Below are 19,050 nucleotides of genomic sequence, written 5' to 3'. Positions count from 1 at the left end.
GAGTCCTATAGTGGTAAAGTACAGTCTATAAACTCCAGTATAGATAGATCAAGAAGTCCTACAACATATGAAATATACATAACTGCTAATGAATACCTTGATTTTGCTGACTTTATAAACACTTTCACAAAATCTTATATTCAGTTTCCTCTTTATTTTTAAGGAAAATGTCAATATCAAAGGAAAATAACCCAAAATTATTTAGTTTGCAACAACTCTGGAGTTATTCCCAAAAACACACAAGGCCACGTCAACATTGAAAAATTAAACAGTGTAACTCACCATATTAACAGATTAAAAAAATTCAAATGGTCACCTTAATAGATGCAGAAAGGCATCTGACAAAATTCAACATCGATTCATAATTAAAAACACAAACAAACAACCCCCCTCAAACTCTCAGCCACCTCAGAACAGAAGGAAATTTCCTTAATCTGATTTGGAGAATCTACAAAATGACTTGCATCTAGCATTATTACACTTTGAAGGTGAAAGACTGAATGCTCTAAGATTGTGAACAAGGCAAGGATGTTCCCTTTCAACCCTACTAATCACTGGAAGTCCTACACACTGCAAAAAGCAAAGGGAAAAAAGACATACAGGAAAGGAAAGTAGGTTTCTCTATTCATAAATGACACGACTGCCTCCTTAGACAAATTCCAAGATATCTACAGGAAAAAGCTCATAGAAGTTATAAATGAATTTAATAAAAACTCAGAATACAAAGGCAACATATAAAAACTGATTGCATTTCTATATACTAGCAATGGTCAACTGGAAAGACAAGGTGTTAAAAATGACATTTGCAAAAAAAAAAAAAATGACATTTGCAATAGGACTAAAAAACTGAAATATAGGGGTATAGAACTAATAAAACATTTGCAGGATCTACACGTTGAAAACTATGAAACACTCATGAAAGAAATAAAAGACCTAAATAGAGAGAAACATCATGTTCATAGATTGGAAAACTCTATTTTGTTAAGATGTCAATTATCAAACTAATCTACTAATCAAAACAATCTCAAAATCTTCAGTTCAGTTCAGTCACTCAGTCATGTCCAACTCTTTGTGACCCCATGGAATGCAGCACACCAGGCCTCCCTGTCCATCACCAACCCGGAGTTTACTCAGACTCACGTCCATTGAGTCAGTGACGCCATCCAACCATCTCATCCTCTGTCATCCCCTTCTCTCGAATTCAGTCTTTCCCAGCATCAGGGTCTTTTCCAGTGAGTCAGCTCTTCGCATCAGGTGGCCAAAGTATCGGAGTTTCAGCTTCAGCATCAGTCCTTCCGATGAATATTCAGGGCTGATTTCCTTTAGGATGGACTGGTTGGATCTTCCCGCAGTCCAAGGGACTCTCAAGTCTTCTCCAACACCACAGTTCAAAAGCATCAACTCTTTGGTGCTCAGCTTTCTTTATGGTTCACCTCTCACATCCATAAATGACTACTGGAAAAACCATAGCTTCGACTAGATGGACCATTGTTGGCAATGTCATGTCTCTGCTTTTAATATGCTGTCTAGGTTGGTCATAACTTTTCTTCCAAGGAGCAAGCATCTTTTAATTTCATGGCTGCAGTCACCATCTGCAGTGATTTTGGAACCCAAAAAAATAAAGTCTGACACTGTTTCCCCATCTATTTGCCATGAAATGATGGGACCAGATGCCGTGATCTTAGTTTTCTGAATGTTGAGTTTTAAGCCAACTTTTTCACTCTCCTCTTTCACTTTCATCAAGAGGCTCTTTAGTTCCTCTTCACTTTCTGCCATAAGGGTGGTGTTATCTGCATATCTGAGGTTATCGATGTTTCTATCAGCAATCTTGATTCCAGCTTGTGCTTCATCCAGCCCACATCCAGTTTCTCATGATGTACTCTGCATATGTTAAAAAAGCAGAGTGACAATATACAGGCTTGACATGCTCCTTTTCCTGTTTGGAACCAGTCTGTTGTTCCATGTCCAGTTCTAACTGTTGCTTCCTGACCTGCAAAATCCTAGCAAAATTTATACGTATTTATAGCAATAAGCTGATTCTAAAATATAGGCAGAAGTACCAAGATAGCTAAAACAATTTTGAAAAGAAAGAGTTGGAGAACTCACATTACCTGATCTCACGACTGAATTTTAAAGCTGTATTAATCAAGACACTGTGATACTGTCGGAAAACAAAAAAAGTCAAATACAACAATGGAACACACAAGAGGCTAGAAAGGAACCCACACAAAAGTGGTCAAACGGTTTTTGACCAAGAGACAAAGCCAAGTCAATGGAGAAGAGTCTTTTTCACAAACAGACATGGGAACAACTGGACAAACAGATGAAACTCAACTTACACCTCTATAGAAAAAGTAACTAAAAAGTATAACACAGATCTAAAGGTAAAATATATAATTTATAGAAGAAGACATAGGAGAAAATCTTTGTGATTTTGGTTTGGCAAAGAGTTCTTATATACAATGTCAAAACTGAGACTCATAAAAGAAAATACTGATACTTTGCACTTAGTCAAAATTTAAAATTTCTGTACTTCAAAAGACACAGCTGAGAAGGAAGGAAAAGGCAGGCCACAGACTGGAAGAAACTCTCTGCAAACCACATATCTGACAAAGGACTAGAAAAAATCAGACAATAAGAAAATTAAATTTAAAAATGGAAAAAGATTTGGAATTTGGACACTTCACCAAAGGTATGCAGATGGCAAGTAAGTACAGAAGAGATGCTAATCAATATTCACGAGAAAAACTGAAATAAAAACCACAATGAAATACTGCTATATATTTACCTATTACAATGACTAAAATTAAAAAGAGTGATCATACCAAGTGTTGATGAGGCTGTAAAGTAACTAGAATACTCATACACCACCAATGAGAATAAAATTCAGCCTCTTTGGAAAATGTCTCTTACAGCATATAGTTTCCTATACTACTGTGACAAGTTGCCACAAATTTAGTGGCTTAAAACAATGTAAACTTATTATTTTACAGTTCTGTAGGTTAAATAACTGACACAGGTCTCTCTGGATGAAAATCAAGTTGTTGGCAGAACTCCATCCTTTTCAGGAGATCTAAAGATTAATCCATTTCCTGGCCTTTTCCAGAGACCATATTTTTTAGCTTATGCCCCAAACTCTCCAACCTCAAAACCAAGAACTCTCCATCTCTCTGTCCCTGCTCCCACTGTTAAACCTTTCTACCTTCTCTTCTGCTTTTAAGAACCTTTGTGATACACTAGTCACAGCACCTGGATAACCTCAGGATAAACTCTATTTTAAAGTCCGTTGATTAATTCCAGCTACAACTTTAATTCACTTTTGTCATGTAACCTAATTTATTCACAGTTTCCAGGAAGCAGAACATCTCTGTGGGCCACTATTCTACCTAACACATATTTTTAAAGTTAAACATACACTTCCCACATGACCCAGACATTTCACTTGGAGGTGCTTATCCAAGAGAAATGAAGGCTTGTGTTCACATAAAAACTTGCTGACCAAGATTTACAGCAGCTTTATTCATAGTCCAAACAAAAAACTCAAATGTCTTTCAACTGGTAGATGGATAAATTGTGATACATCAATACACTGGAACACTACATTTAGCAATATAAAGAATTGTTAATACATTCAACATGAACACTCACTCAAAAGTATTATGCTAAATTAAAGAAACCAGACTCAAAAGGCTAAACACTATATAATTCCATTACCTGATATTCTAGAAAAGTCAAATTACAGAGAAAGACAATAATCAATATCAGTTGCCAGCAGTTAAAGACTAAAAAAGAGCAGCTCAAGGGAATTTCAGGTGCTGGAACTGTTACTGGGAGTCTCAATTTTGGTAGTTGCATAGCTCTATGTATCTGTCAAAATAATTGTACAACAAAAAGAGTTAATTTCACTTCACCAAAATTAAAGTTAAAGCCTTTGTGAAAGAAGGAAAATAATTGTATTTCTCACCCATCTGACTGGCACAAATAAAAAAATCTGACAATGCCAATCTGGCAATTCTAAATGCGGATAAGGGTGACTCATATACTGTTGGCAGGTCTGTAAACTGTTACAACTTTAGAGTCTTATTTGGCAGCTAGCAAAGTTGAAAATGCACATCAACCTATGGTCCCGCAATTCATCCCAGAGGAAACTTTACAAATGTGTTCAAAGAGATATGCACACGGATGTTCACTAAACACTGTCTGAAACACTGAAAAACTGAGAATAACCCTTCAGTCAAGGAATGAATTAATTGTGGTTAATGGCTATTTAAAAAAGAAAAGGAAAAAATGCATAAGGGAAAAAAAATCAACTCTGCTGGCTCCATGTATGATTTCTGAGAAGGGTTTAACTTATCAGTTTATTTAACAATAGTATATAGTGAAAAGAACACTGTACTGGAAATCTGAAGGCAACCATTTTAACATTTAGTTCCAACTCTGCTGCTAACTAATCTATCTATACACCTCACTTTCCTTTTCTTGGAAAATGAAGAGGTTAGACTATACAAAGACCAAGATTATTTCCAACTCAACAAGGATACTGATAAGAAAAATGGTCCAAATTTCTTCTATGTCTGTGATGAGCTTTTTAAACATATAATAATCATTCAGAAAGATCATATAAACTCCTAAACTCACCCTACTAACTTGGTGGTAGTGGTTTAGTCGCTAAGTCGTGTCTGACTTTTGCAATCCCATGGACTGTAACTTGCCATGCAGGGTTCCCGGGATTCTCCCAGCAAGAATACTGGAGTGGGTAGCCATTTCCTTCTCCAGAGGATCTTCCCGACCCAGGAATCAACCCAGGTCTCCTGAACTCTAGGCAGATTTTTTACCGACTGAGCTATGAGGGAAGTCCTATTACCTTGGGCAACCCTCAAGTAAAATTTGCATATCCTTTTGTAGTTTATCATTCTAAAATACGTTAATATTAATGAGTCAATCTTCTCAAGTTCTAGTCTGTGTGGCCAAATGTCATTCAACTACATGGTAAGATTTACTTTAACAAAGATAAAATGATGAACTTCTTTCTGTATTTTTTTGCCTGTTTCATCTACAGAGTTCCTACACTATAAGAGCTTCCGCTTGCTACAATAGTATAAAAAGCCTTTTAAAACCTGTAACATGCAAATCTACAGAAATTTAGTAAATAGTCAATAGTTTACAATCCAAAAGTTTATTTAACAATTTCATTATCCCAATACTTACACTTCCAAGACACCAATAACCAGCATGCCACTTGTTCCTATTGAAGAATTTATTAGGATATTAATTTCTGGTATAAACCAAAAGCATAATTAGAACACTATCATTAACATGTAACACTTAAAAAAAAAACACAAATATTAACACCTTTCACCTTGTCATTAAAATCGAAATTTCAAAATTTTTGTTTCAAGGGCTTACCAAATCTAAATTTTCACGATTCTAAACGAGAATGGAGACAAAACACACACTATGTTGTACTTCTAAAAACCTCCTAGGTACGAGATTTTAATTTGAACGTCAACTGCCAAGAAAAACCTTTCGACGGAAACCTAAATTCTGAACATCTTACTGTATGTCAATCAACTAGACAGAAGGTGAGTTATTATCATTAGGAAGTTACATAATTTGTACCCAAGACTGTTTAAACCCTCTCGTTAAACGCAGCTGACAACAATTTACAGGCTTCCAACTTCAACCTGCAAACTTAAATTATCAGAAACCATGAACGGGATTAGGCTTTTCTTTAAAAATGGTTACGAGGAAGTAAGAACTGTTTATTTGTTTCAAGACTGCACCGAGGAGCCGAATACCAGCAGCTGAGTCAGGCAGAGAAACGACGACTACATTCCGTCTACCAAAGGAAAGTGTTCTTCGCCCCGCCAAGATCCCCGACCCGGCCTGGAGCGAGTCCGGAGAGTTGCGAACCCCGAGGCGCGGGCGCAGAGGGCAGGCGCCTCCCTGCACCTCGGGCAGGGCGGGCAGGAGACCTGCTGTGGTGGGTCGTTAGCCAAGGCAGAGGGGGCGGGCACCGCCAAGCAGCGTTCCTCCGAGGGACAAAGGTTGAGCTGACACCCTCCGCTGCCGGCCGGGCTCCCGCTGCCTGAAGCAGCCCGCGAAGCAACCCGGGGTCCCGCCCAGGCCCGCGCGTGGGGGAGGGGGTGAGCGCGGCCGCGCCTCCCCGAGCCGCTCGCGAGGACCTGTTGATTAAGACCTCCACACCGAGCCGCCGCCGGTCAGCCTCTTACCTCCGCGCCACGGCGACTGCCGCTCCTCCCGCCTCGGCCTCCTCTAAACACTGCAGAAACGACAGCTTCCCAGCGGCACTTAAAATACCGGATAAAGAATCCAGAAACTCTCGATTCCCTACCTCACAATCTTAAATCCCCGCCCCCGCCCCACCGCCAGTCGCCGCCGTCGCCGCCAGTGACTCCACCTCGAGACTGCGCGAGACCGGCCCCCGCGGCTGCCGCGAGACCGCGCACGCGCTCCCGGAACTCTGGCGCAGTGGGCGCGCCTATCCCAGCCGCTCCTCTGCACGCCTGCCCGCTGTTTGGCAGAGAGGCTGGCGCGATTCGCCCAATCCCGAGCCGGCGCGGAGAGCGGGCCCGCTCATTGGTCCGCTCTGCAGCTCCTGAGGGACTGGCCGCCCGCGCGCACTCGCGCGCCTCAAGTGGAAAACGCGAAGTGTTTCGGGCTTTCAGGCTCTAGGGAACTGCTTTTGGCTTGAGCTCACTGGCCAGGTTATGTGAGGACGTGAGGTTTCGCTAAGACGCAGTGGGCGGGCTCACGCTTTACAGACCTTTCTTATCTCCCTGAATGTCCGTCAGCTGCTGAAGAAAATCTGGTTCCCCTTGAGGCGACTCGTCATGTCCTGTGAAGCACGTCACACAATCTAACATTTGTGTAAAAAAGAACCATGACATACCCGAACACTTGGATGCGTGTGGTGTCCCACGAAAGAATTCTCTGCTACCATGGAAGACTTCACAAAGCTAGCAGCTAGGACCGAATTCTGAAAACCAGACAGGAAGGATGCCACAGAAGAGGGCCACAGCTGTTACACAAAACAAGTACCTGGGCCAACCCACACCCAGTGCAAGGAAATCCACATGAACAGTCTTCAAGATTCCCTGGAAACTGTTAGCCATATCCAAAAAGGAAAGGAAAGGAAACAAAAAAGTCTGTGTGTGTGAGATGAGAGATCAATTTCCTTTTCTAAGTTGTTAAATACGTGATATAAGTAATAATTCAAGAAACTTCCTTTAGTTCCTCGATGAGTTTCTGTTTGTTTTCCTTTTAGCTCGGGGTTTCTCAACTTCAGCGGTATTGACATTTGGGCCAAATAATTCTCTGGGGGCTCTCCTGTGCAATTTAGGATGTGTAGCAGCATCCCCCCTGGTCTCTTACCCACTAGATACCAACAGCACTACTACCCCCATTTGTGACCATCAGAGATGTCTCTAGACGTTGTCAAAGATCTCCTGGGGGACAAACTCACCTCCAGTTAGAATCATTGATGTGACTTTTCAAAGTAATGGCCTCCATAGAAGGTAGGCTTTCTTTACCCATCACTTCCAATTGCTTGGCCTCAAGCAGTTTTGCAGAAGACCCCACCCAAATGAACTCTTGCTTCCACAGCTGTTTAGACTCCTCTGTCATAGGATCTTATCCCAGTAAAATGCTGACAACTATCTGTGAGATAGCAGCTACCGGCCTCAAAATATGTGGACATTCCTTTGTGAAGTGCTATACAAAAGTTAATTATTATTTTTACTTCCTAAAGGTATTTTCATCTTCAACGAGTGTAGAACCTATGGCAAATAAAAAGTTTATTCTCTGGTGAATAGAACCATTCCCAGAATCCCCAGGTCACTTAAATTACTTGTGTTATGTGCAAATGAAGGACAGTTCAAAGAATGGGCAGTATAGAAACTGGAGGCAAGGTGACTGGATTTGAGTTTTAGCTTTGATATTAACTAGTTCTGTGATTTGGATGCCTGACAAGTTTCCCTGGCCTCAGTTTTCTCATGTGTAAATCAACAAGTTAACTACTTTTTTCTCTTTCTAGTTTTAAGATTCTGGAAGTCTCCTTCTTATATGGAATCTAACATGGATAGCATCAATGGTTGAAAAAATATAATATTCATCCCCAAATAGAATAAAATGGGCAATTTGTGGTTTAAGCTCCAGTCAGAAGAATTGTCTATCCTTGTCACAAAGCAGTTCACCCACTGAATCACCCTGGCAAATTTGTAAGTACTTTGGATGAGTAATGAAAGCCAAACTGTAAAATCAAGTGTACCATGGAGAGTAATTATAGTAAATACCCTTCCTCCTTCCTCATTTTGGCATCTGCTCAGCCCATCATCTGACAACAGCTTCTATTACATGTTAATGTAATAAAATATTGTGCTATTTTATGTCATTAAAGGTTTTGGGGAAGTATATTAATACTGTATTTCAGATATTTGCAACAACTCTGTCTGAAATCTCAGTTTTCAAGATTCTATCATTAACCATTAGATATGAAATTCTTAACTAAGGTTATTATATCCCTTTGGTTTTATCACCTCTGTGTACCAGTGAAATCTGAATTTTCATAACTGAATTAATAACTTAATCACTTCATAATTGTATGAACCAGGTGATCAGAAATAATGTAAGTTAAAAGAATACTCACTGATTCAGATGTTATGAATCAACAGAGAAGTTATGAAACAATAAATTAGTAGTCATATTAATTATTCAACGAATATCTAAAAATTTCTTAAATGCAAAAAAGCCCAGAACACAAACCAACAAACCATAAAGTTTTCTAATTTAATTGGGCTTAGTTGTTATTATTTTGATATTTTATAGTTCTGTACTTCTTAACCTTTCATAAACTTAGCTAGAAATATTATGACCTTAAGCTAGGAACACTGTGTAGTTGTTGCCATGTGGAATGGGAGGTCTAACTGTCTGCCTTTAGCTTTGGTATCATTCAGTATAGGTCAGTATTAATTCAACTCAATCAACTTTCATGTTCATTCATTAATTTAAGATACATACATTGAGTACTTCCTCTGTGCTAAGCACTGGGCTGTAGGGAATCAAAACACATGACAGTTCCTGTCCTGGACTATAAAAAGGTAAGAGAATAGACAAGCTAAGACACATTCACATAGGTAAAATACAAGGGAAAGTATGGGAATAAGGTGCTCTGTGGACTTTGAGAAAGGTAGTCTTATGCTAAGAGAAGCTTTACTAACTTCTAATGGTGGGGGTTAGGGGACAAGAGGGATGGAGAGTAAACTACTATGAAAATACCCAAAATAATAGGAAAAGATCTCACATATGGCTTTTAAAAGATAGATATAAAATTTTAATCAATTTGAATGACTGAGTGTAGTCCACAGAGACAAATATGGGCTTTTTATAGGAGCAGCAAGTAGTCTACAATAACTTCAGGGTAGGATATTCATTATTTAGGATGTTAGTCATTTATTACACTTTTATTTGTACCCTTCTTTGCTGGTTCTGTGCTAGGCTGAGAATGTGAGGAAATAAAACATGACCCAGGAGAATTTTTATTTTGGAGGGAGGATGTAAGCAAATTTGGAGCTTGGAAATTTATCTAATGAAGAAAAGTCCAAGAATGAATGCCAAGCGAAAGGAAATCAAGTTTGTTCTCCTTGAAAAGGACTATAATGTTACCTATATCTTTTCCTCACCAAGCTCCCAATCAAATCTCTATTTTTTTAATGTGTTCATCTCAGCAGTCACTTTGATTCATATCCATATGTGAATACCTATGACTGGATCTGGAGTGGTACCTGTGCTGAACTCCAAAGAGCTGAACTCTAATGCCTTGTATGTCCTCTCTCACACCCTCTCTGATTTTGAGAGATACAACTCCACCACCACCACTCTGATTTAACTCTACCACTGCTTCAAAGCAGCTTTGTGAAGAGCCACATTTTTTTCCCATTTATTCTTTTATTAGTTGGAGGCTAATTACTTTACAATATTGTAGTGGTTTTTGTCATACATTGACATGAATCAGCCATGGATTTACATGTATTCCCCATCCTGATCCCCCCTCCCACCTCCCTTTCTACCCGATCCCTCTGGGTCTTCCCAGTGCACCAGGCCCGAGCACTTGTTTCATGCATCCAACCTGGGTTGGTGATCTGTTTGACCCTAGATAATACACGTTTCAATGCTGTTCTCTCAAAACATCCCACCCTCGCCTTCTCCCACAGAGTCCAAAAGTCTGTTCTGTACATCTGTGTCTCTTTTTCTGTTTTGCATATAGGGTTATCGTTACCATCTTTCTAAATTCCATATGTATGTGATAGTATACTGTATTGGTCTTTATCTTTCTGGCTTACTTCACTCTGTATAATGGGCTCCAGTTTCATCCATCTCATTAGAACTGATTTGAATGAATTCTTTTTAATGGCTGAGTACTATTCCATGGTATATATGTACCACAGCTTCCTTATCCATTCGTCTGCTGATGGGCATCTAGGTTGCTTCCATGTCCTGGCTATTATAAACAGTGTGGCGATGAACATTGGGGTGCACGTGTCTCTTTCAGATCTGATTTCCTCGGTGTGTGTGCCCAGGAGTGGGATCTCTGGGTCATATGGCAGTTCTATTTCCAGTTTTTTAAGAAATGTCCACACTGTTCTCCACAGCAGCTGTACTAGTTCACATTCCCACCAACAGTGTAAGAGGGTTCCCTTTTCTCCACACCCTCTCAGCATTTATTGCTTGTAGACTTTTGGATAGCATCCATCCTGACTGGCGTGTAATGGTACCTCATTGTGGTTTTGATTTGCATTTCTCTGATAATGAGTGATGTTGAGCATCTTTTCATGTGTTTGTTAGCCATCTGTATGTCTTCTTTGGAGAAATGTCTGTTTAGTTCTTTGGCCCATTTTTTGTTTTTGTTTTTGTGTTTTTTTTCAGTGGGTTTTGTCATATATTGATATGAATCAGCCATAGAGTTACACGTATTCCCCATTTTTTGATTGGGTCATTTATTTTTCTGGAATTGAGCTGCAGGAGTTGCTTGTATATTTTTGAGATTAATTCTTTGTTGCTTCATTTGCTATTATTTTCTCCCAATCTGAGGGATGAAAGAGCCACATTCTTAAATGCAAAGGTCAGTGTTCTGTCCTCATCTTCCTTGAGCCACCATCAGCATTTGACATCCATGAGCATTTTCTTGTTTTGTCCTTTGGGCAATAGAAGTACCATTCTAACTTCTTTTCCTACCCACTGGATCCTCCTGCTCAGTCTCCTCTGCTTGTTCTTTTTTATATCCCCCTGAATGCTAAAAGCTGAAGTGTCTCAGGGCTCTCACGTACAATATTTTACTTTTCTTTCTGCCTAGGTCTGAAAAGACAGCCCTATCACTTACTAGGTGTTTGATCATAAGAAAGTCACTTAATGTTTCCAAGATTCAGTTTCCTCATCTATAAATTGAGGATAATAAAGTTGCTACTTCCAGTGGTCATAAAGACTAAATGAAATGTCTATGTAAAGTACTTAGAATAGTGTCCACCACTATATGCATTAACAGAGTGAAATATTCTTATCATCATGTTCTTTATCACTCATTCCAACATGATTTCCTCTAGTCTCAGTGGCTTTAAATTCCATCTTTACACTATAAACCCAAAGTTTATCTCTAGTCTGAACTTCTACTGTAAACTTTAGAATCACCTATTCAACTGCTCACTCAACATCTTCATTTGAATTTCTAGCTGCTGCTGCTGCTAAGTCGCTTCAGTCGTGTCCAACTCTGTGAGACTCCATAGACAGCAGCCCACCAGGCTCCTCTGTCCCTGGGATTCTCCAGGCAAGAATACTGGAGTGGGTTGCCATTTCCTCCTTCAATGCATGCATGCTAAGTTGCTTTAGTCGTGTCCGACTCTGGGCAGCCCCATGGACAGCAGCCCAACAGGCTCCTCTAACCATGGGATTTCTAGGCAAGAATACTGGAGTGGGTTGTCACCTCCTTCTCCTGAATTTCTAGGGAGCATTACAAATTTAACACATCAAACTTTTCATTTTCGTCCAGTTTAATGCATGGTAATGTCACTCTTCCAGTTGTTGAGGCTTTCTTTCCCACTGCACATTCAATCCATCAGGAGATTCTATTCCTACCTTCACAATGTTTCCATTCTCTAACCACTTCTCACCAACCCCACTGCTACCACCCTACTCTAAGACATCATCATCTGTTGCCTGAATGACTGCAGTATGCCCTTCCCACCCATATTTTCTTTTCTGGTTATTGCAACCACAGGGATCCTGCTAAAGTAAAAGTGAGATCAAGTCACTGCTCTGCTCAGTCTCTTGCAGCCTGGAATGATCTCCCTGACCTCAACTTTTACTCCTCTTTTCCTTCTCATTTCCCACCAGCTATGCTAGCATCTTTGTTGCTCCTGACAGAGTCCAACAGCTTGTGCCTCAGAGCCTCTGCATTTGCTTTTTCTTATGCCTGAAACATCCAGTATCCCTATGCTTACTCTCCCTCACTTCCTTTAGGTCTCATTTCAAACGTTATCTTATCAGTGAGGCCTGTCTTATTCTAGATAAAATCTAGAACATCTCTCATGCCCCACCTTCCAGCACTCCTTATCCCTTCTCCCAAACTTTATTTTTCACTGTATTTATTCACCATCTGATATGTTGCATATTTGTTATTTTGAATGTAATGGCAAGGACTTTATTTTATTCACCACTACTTATTTTTAGATTCCTCAGTATCTTAAACAGTACCCAACATGTAGACGTGTGTGTGCGTGCGTAGTCACTCAGTCATGTCTGACTCTTTGCAACCCCTTGAACTGTAGCCCTCCAGGCTCCACTGTCTGTGGAATCCTCCAGGCAAGAATACTGGAATGGGTTGCCATTTCCTACTCCAGGGGAATACATAGACAGTACTTGGTAGATATTTTATGAATGAATGAATGAAACAGACGTGAGTATGTGGAGTAAGAATAAAAAAATGATCAAAGAAAAACTTAAGCTTTGTCTAATTTTGTCCTATGACTAGCCCATCTTAAGAATAAATTCTTAAAAAAAAAAAAAAAAGAATAAATTCTGCCTAAACATGATTGTTTTTGCTCTTAGATAGTACTGTGTATTGAGGGAGGAAGATAGCATAAAAAAACACAAAAAAGAAAAGTATTTGTTCTTCATCACCTCCTTCCTATGCTTCATGGATCATTCCAGTTGCTGCAATAAATCCTCATCTGATTAATAGGACAGAGAATTAGAAAGCAAAAAGTTCCTTTGAAATTCCTTTGAAAGTAGTAACAGATATTACTATTTTGTTGCACTTAACTTTTACTTCTGAACTTATATGTCTCTGACAAGCTTAGGTATCTTGTTTCTAACACCTGACAGATTATAAGGGTTTATTATATGTGTGACCCTTTAGTGGATATATCAGTTCAGAGCATACATACCCCTGCCATGAGACAGGGTAGAGAAGTCTTAGCCTGAGGAAGGGAGTTTCTGATGGAAATAGCAGATCATATACAATTCTAATTAGAATTATGAGATAATTCTAATTAGGAATTTGCAAAAACTCAGTGGAAACAGATATCTGGGACTCTACAAGCTTCTTTCTCCTGAAAAAGTCCTAACTTTCACATCTGGTATACTCCAGAAGAAACAGAATATGCATTGGCCCACAACTAAGTTTTTTAAAATGTGTTGGGTTGAATAAGAGATCTGGAGTACCACCAAGAACACTTTAGGGTCACTTTCCGGAGTATTTTTTAGAAGAAAATTTCAAACCATATTTGAGAAGATAAACTGCTTTAAATCAAGTAAAAGTAAAGAGTGTGAAGCTAGTCCCAGGGTCTGACTAACCAAGTACTTAGACTGAAAGTTTTCAGGTCTCACAGCCCCTGGATAACACTTGAAGCAAATGTAAGATGGCTGGAATAGCAAACAGGAGTGTCCTAAACCTTGTGATATTGATTTGGGGCACAGAAGAACTGAGAACACTTTGGTAACAAGAATACAAATGCACTGATTTTGGTTTTTCTTTTAAGTCTGTAATAGATGAATATACCTAGGATCATGGTAAAATGTGTGAACTGTTGGTTTTTTCTTTGGTACTTAAATTTAATTTGTAATACACAAACCAAAGTTTAAAGGCTCTTGAAAGTATGCAGAAACTGAGGGTTTCCTGTTTCTTCTTATCTGGTAACTTAGAAGTCAAACCCATTATTCAGCTATAGCTCAGATGGTAAAGAATCTGCCTGCAATGCAGGAGACCTGGGATTGATCCCTGGGTCAGGAAGATCTGCTGGAGAAGGAAATTGCAATCTGCTCCAGTATTCTTGCCTGGAGAATCCCATGGACAGAGGAGCTGGTGGGCTACAGTCCATGGTGTCACAGAGAGTCAGACACGACTAAGTGACTAACACACACACACAATTGAACAATTATTCCTTGAAAACCATCTTTTAGCACAACTGTGTTTAGCAGTGAAAAGAGCCAGCTCCTTGTAAAGCATCAGAAGATTAATAATTACCTTTCCTTTATGCTATGTTAGGATAATTATTTTTCTGTTTACATTTGAATTAGCCTTAATGAGAACATTGAGCTGTTTCAAAGGGTATCCAAAATATATTAACAGATTTCAAAAAACATCTAGAAGTTCTTATATAAAATATACCCAGAAGGACAGTCTCTTCTTATAGTAGAATTAGGGTAATTGAGATTTTGTGATGCAAAATTGCCCACAAATATAAATTTAGGTTTTTTTTTAAATATTTATTTTATTTTTTTTATGGGGTCTTAGTTTCAGTCCTAGGGATCTTCAATTTTTGTTGCAGCGTGGGAACTCTTAGTTGTGGTATGTGAGATCTAGTTTCCTGATCATGGGTGGAACTGGAGTCTGCATTGGGAACTCGGAGTCTTAGCCATTGGGCCACCAGGGAAGTCCCGTAATCCCAGTTGCTGAGGGTTAGGAAAGCAGGAGCTCCTTCAGCTGGGTGGCTCTGGATGGGGGTCTCCAGAAGATGTCATCTGGGCCTGTAGTCATCTGAAGTGAGTTGGACTGAAGAAAGTGCTTTCAGGAATATTCCTCAGGTAGCTGTCAGCTAGGGGCCTCAGTGTCTGGCCATGTGGACTTTTCCTTAGGACATGACAGCTGACCTCTCCCAGAATAAGCAATCCAAGAGAGGAACAACCAAGATAGAAACTGCAGGGCCTTTTTAATGACATAGACTTCAAAACCACACCACCCCCACTGCCACTTTATCCACTTGAAGCAAACCACTAAGTCCAGCCTACATCCAAGGCAAGGGCCAAAAAGGCAAATTTCTTGGGAAGAACATCAGGTATTTGTGGACATATTTTTAAAACCACCAGGTAATCTAGCATGTTGTAAGTACTTTGCTGCTGCTAAGTCACTTCAGTTGTGTCCGACTCTGCAACCCCATAGACGGCAGCCCACCAGGCTCCCCCTTCCCTGGGATTTTCCAGGCAAGAACACTGGAGTGGGTTGCCATTTCCTTCTCCAATGCATGAAAGTTGAAACGTGAAAGTAAATTCGCTCAGTCGTGTCTGACTCTTAGCGACCTCATGGACCACATCAATAAATTACATGTTAACATATTTATGGCTGAGGAATATTTTATTGGTGAGCTTTAAGCTTGTTGCTCTCCTTTGAGCAATGACCATTTGTATTAGGTAGATAAAATCAACAGAATGGGAAAGACTAGAGATCTCTTCAAGTAAATTAGAGATAACAAAGGAACATTTCATGCCTAGATGGGCACAAGAAAGGACAGAAACATTATGGACAGAAACAAGATATTAAGAAGAGGTGGCAAGAATACACAGAAGAACTGTACAAAAAAGACCTTAATGACTCACATAACCAGGATGGTGTGATCACTCACCTGGAGCCAGACATCCTGGAGTCCAAAGTCAAGTGGGCCTTAGGAAGCATCACTACAAACAAAGCTAGTGGAGGTGATGGAATTCCAGCTAAGCTATTTCAAATCCTAAAGGATGATGCTGTGAAAACACAGCAGTGGCCATAGAACTGGAGAAGGTCCCTTTTCTCCCAATCCCAAAGAAGGGCGATGCCAAAGAATGTTTAAACTACCACACAATTTCACTCATCTCACATGCTAGCAAAGTAATGCTCAAAATTCTCCAAGCTAGGCTTCGACAGTACATAAATCGAGGACTTCCTGATGTCCAAGCTGGCTTTGGAAAAGGCAGAGTAACCAGGTCAAATTGCCAACATTTGTTGGAGCATCAAAAAAGCAAGAGAGTTCCAGAATCTACTTCTGCTTCATTGACCATGATGAAGCCTTTGACTGTGTGGATCACAACAAACTGTGAAAAATTCTTCAAGAGCTGGGAATACCAGACCACCTGACTGGCCTCCTGATAAATCTGTATGCGGGTCAAGAAGCAACAGTTAGAAATGGACATGAAACAATGAACTGGTTCCAAATTGGGAAAGGAGTACATCAAGGCTGTATATTGTCACCCTGCTTATTAAACTTATATATAGAGTTCAGTTAAGTTAACGTCAGTCACTCAGTCGTGTCCGACTCTTTGCGACCCCATGGATTGCAGCACGCCAGGCCTCCCTGTACATCATTAACTCCTGGAGTTTACTCAAACTCATGTCCATTGAGTCGGTGATGTCACCCAATCATCTCATCCTCTATTGTCCCTTTCTTCTCTCGCCTTCAGTCTTTCCCAGCATCAGGATCTTTTCCAATGAGTCAACTCTTCGCATGAAGTGGCCAAAGTATTGGAGTTTCAGCTTCAGCGTCAGTCCTTCCAGTGAACACTCAGGACTGATCTCCTTTAGGATGGACTGGTTCTTGCAGTCCAAGGGACTCTCAAGAGTCTTCAACACCACAGTTCAAAAGCATCAATTTTTCCGTGCTCAGCTTTCTTTACAGTCCAACTTTCACATCCATACATGACTACTGGAAAAACCATAGCCTTGACTAGACGGACCTTTGTTGGCAAAGTAATGTCTACTTTTTAATATGCTGCCTAGGTTGGTCATAACTTTTTTCCCAAGGAGTGTGTTTTAGTTTCATGGCTGCAGTCTCCATCTGCAGTGATTTTGGAGCCCCCAAAATAAAGTCTGTCACTGTTTCCATTGTTTCCCCATCTATTTGCCATGAAGTGATGGAACCGGATGCCATGATCTTTGTTTTCTGAATGTTGAGCTTTAAGCCAGTTTTTCCGTCTCCTCTTTCGCTTTCATCAAGAGGCTCTTTAGTTCCTCTTCACTTTCTGCCATAAGTGTTATCTGCATATCTGAGATTATTGATATTTCTCCAGGAAATCTTGATTCCACCTTGTGCTTCATCCAGCCCAGCGTTTCTCATGATGTACTCTGCATATAAGTTAAATAAGCAGGGTGACAATATACAGCCTTGACGTACTCCTTTTCCTATTTGGAACCAGTCTGTTTTTCCATGTTCATTTCTAAATGTTGCTTCCTGACCTGCATACAGATTTCTCAAGAGGCAGGTCAGGTGGTCTGGTATTCCCATCTCTTACAGAATTTTCCACAGTTTATTGTGATCCACACAGTCAATGACTTTGGCATAGTCAGTAAAGAGAAATAGATGTTTTTTCTGGAACTCTCTTGTTTTTTTGATGATCCAGCAGATGTTGGCAATTTGATCTCTGGTTCCTCTGTCTTTTCTAAAACAAGCTTGAACATCTGGAAGTTCATGGTTCATGTATTGTTGAAGCCTAGCTTGGAGAATTTTGAGCATTACTTTGCTAGTGTGTGAAATGAGTGCAATTGTGCGGTAGTTTGAACATTCTCTGGCATTGCCTTTCTTAGGGATTGGAATGAAAACTGACCTTTTCCAGGTCAGTTATAGAGTTTTCCAGGTCATATATAGAGTACATCATACAAAATGCCAGGCTGGATGAAGCACAAACTGGAATCAAGATTGCCGGGTGAAATATCAATAACCTCAGATATGCTGATGATACCACCCTTATGGCAGAAAGCAAAGAGGAACTGAAGAGCCTCTTGATGAAAGTGAAAGAGGAGAGTGAAAAAGCTGGCTTGAAACTCAACATTCAAAAAACGAGTATCATGGCATCCGGTCCCATCACTTCATGGCAAATAGATGGGGAAACAATGGAAACAGTGACAGACTTTATTTTCTTGGGCTCCAAAATCACTGCAGATGGAGACTGCAGCCATGAAATTAAAAGACACTTGCTCCTTGGAAGAAAAGTTATGACCAACCTAGACAGCATATTAAAAAACAGAGATACCACTTTGCTGACAGAAGTCCGTCTAGTCAAAGCTGTGGTTTTTCTGGTAGTCATGTATGGACGTGAGAGTTAGACCATAAAGAAGGCTAAGCATCAAAGAATTGATGCTTTAGAACTGTGGTGTTGGAGAAGACTCTTGAGAGGCCCTTGGACTGCAAAGAGATCAAACCAGTCAACCCTAAAGGAAATCAGTCCTGAATGTTCATTGGAAGGACTGATGCTGAAGCTGAAACTCCAATACTTTGGCCACCTCGTGCAAAGAACTGATTCATTAGAAAAGACCATGATGCTGGGAAAGATTGAGGGCAGGAAGAAAAGGGGACGACAGAGGATGAGACGGTTGGATGGCATCACCGACTCTATGGACATGAGTTTGAGCAAGCTCTGGGAGTTGGTGATGGACAGGGAAGCTTGGCATGCTGCAGTCCATGGGGTCGCAAAGAGTGGGACACAACTGAGTGACTGAGCTGAACTGAGATAAAATCAAATAATGTTTAAAGCATTATCGCAATCTATTGTCTGTGTCCACATTCACTGTAATATTAGGTGTATCACTCTTCCCCGAACCCACCAAGGACCTGCCTCAGTCCTTGCAGAAAACCCTTATTTTATTCTTATGTGCATAGGAAATGCCATACTCCCACAGCAGAGTTGCTTTCTACACATAGCAAAATACTTTGGATGTGGCACTTTGTCAAAAGGTGTGGACAGTTCAAATAAGTTCATACTCTAAAATTCTATAAAGTCTCCCTTGTCTTCAGA

At 40.1% G+C, this 19,050-nt stretch overlaps 1 protein-coding gene across 5 annotated transcripts in view; it reads right to left on the bottom strand.

Annotated features, from left to right (window-relative positions):
- Positions 1 to 6,388, bottom strand: part of PALS1 (protein associated with LIN7 1, MAGUK p55 family member) — a 73,631-nt gene extending 67,243 nt beyond the window's left edge. For 2 of the 5 annotated variants that reach the window (XM_065940089.1, XM_065940091.1), the window contains exon 1: positions 6,234 to 6,387. The gene's annotated coding sequence lies outside the window, so the exon portion shown is untranslated. Of the gene's footprint in view, positions 1 to 5,208; positions 6,058 to 6,233 lie in introns of those variants that run through there. The other 3 variants (XM_065940093.1, XM_065940090.1, XM_065940092.1) reach the window with 3 other exon arrangements.
- Between the last annotated feature and the right edge of the window lie 12,662 nt (positions 6,389 to 19,050).

Source organism: Muntiacus reevesi, chromosome 7 (genome assembly GCF_963930625.1).
Source record: "Muntiacus reevesi chromosome 7, mMunRee1.1, whole genome shotgun sequence".
In the NCBI taxonomy this organism is placed as follows: domain Eukaryota; kingdom Metazoa; phylum Chordata; class Mammalia; order Artiodactyla; family Cervidae; genus Muntiacus; species Muntiacus reevesi.
This window is presented reverse-complemented; position numbering and strand designations above follow the sequence as displayed.